This window comes from Alligator sinensis, unplaced genomic scaffold (genome assembly GCF_000455745.1).
Source record: "Alligator sinensis unplaced genomic scaffold, ASM45574v1 scaffold184_1, whole genome shotgun sequence".
NCBI lineage: Eukaryota > Metazoa > Chordata > Crocodylia > Alligatoridae > Alligator > Alligator sinensis.
This window is the reverse complement of record NW_005842983.1, coordinates 482,790-484,064: the sequence shown is the minus strand read 5'-3', so window position 1 is coordinate 484,064 and position 1,275 is coordinate 482,790.

Genomic DNA, 1,275 nt, shown 5'->3' with positions numbered 1-1,275 from the left:
GGCCCTGCCACCCCCCACCCCGCTCCCCTGCCCACCAAGGCCAACGATGAGATGGAGTGCCCGCCCTCCGAGCGCTGCAAATAGCCCCAGGAGCAAGATGACATCTGTCCCCCAAAGCAGATGGGGATTGATCTCCTGGAGATGGTCCTCAACCCGGATGCTGAGGGGGGCCTGCTAGGGAGCCCGGCCATTGAGGGCACTTGCACCTGCCTCACTGGTAGGTCCCCTCCCAGGGTGAGACCCTGCTGGTTCTCAGTCAGAAACATCCAGCTCCTGCTGGACTAACCCCCCTGGGTGGCCCCCAACTACAGAGGACCCTGCAACCTCTTAGAGCAGACCAAGGGCCAGAGGAATGTGGCAGAGAGTATCCAGCAGTGGTGACCAGACCCCACACAGTTTGCCCGCACCACTAGCAATGCGGCGAGGCTTATGCACTGGAACCCAGGCATGTGTCAACATGCCTTCTGGCTTGAGAAGTTGGTGACCTGGGTGAGGGAGGTGTGGGGCCGGGTCCACAAAACAGGCCAGAGGTGTGGCGTGGGTCCACAAAACAGAATAGGGCAAGGATAGGCCTTCCCCTGTCTCGGTGGTTTTGCCCTGCTTTATCGCCTGCCTCCTTCCTCTCTATTCTGCTCATGGCTGCTACTACAATTGCCTCACTGAACACCAATGGATGCAGGGACCCAGTGAAGCGGACACTATCCCGGAGGGTTTGCGGCAGAAGCAGTTGGCGATCGCCTTCCTCCAGGAGACACACAGTGACGTGTATGATCAAGCCGACTGACACACTGCCTGGAAAGGCCGCTTGTTTCTAAGCTACGGTATCAACCTCAGTGCTGGGGTGGCGACCCTCCTCTTGCCACAGTTGCAGTATGACTCATTGGTGGCACGAGAGGTTGTCCCCAGCTGGCTGCTGACCGTCCACATCACCCTGGCACACCAGAGCCTACTCCTTGTAAATGTCTATGTGCCCACCAAGGGGAGGGAGTGGATAGCCTTCTTAGAGACCCTGGGTGACCTACTGCATGACACCAGCAAGAGCAATGACCTGCTGCTCATGGGCAGGGACTTCAATTGCACCATCGACACATAGCTAGACCAGACAGGGTTGGAGCCACACCTGCCTTCAGCCGCAAGCTGCAGGCCATGCTGAAGGCGGCAGATCTCGTTGACACCTGGTGGGTCCTCCATGCCAACACACAACAGTACACCTGGGCAAAGATGAGCGCCAGCAGGATCACCATGGCACACCTGAACCACCTTTACATTGCCCAG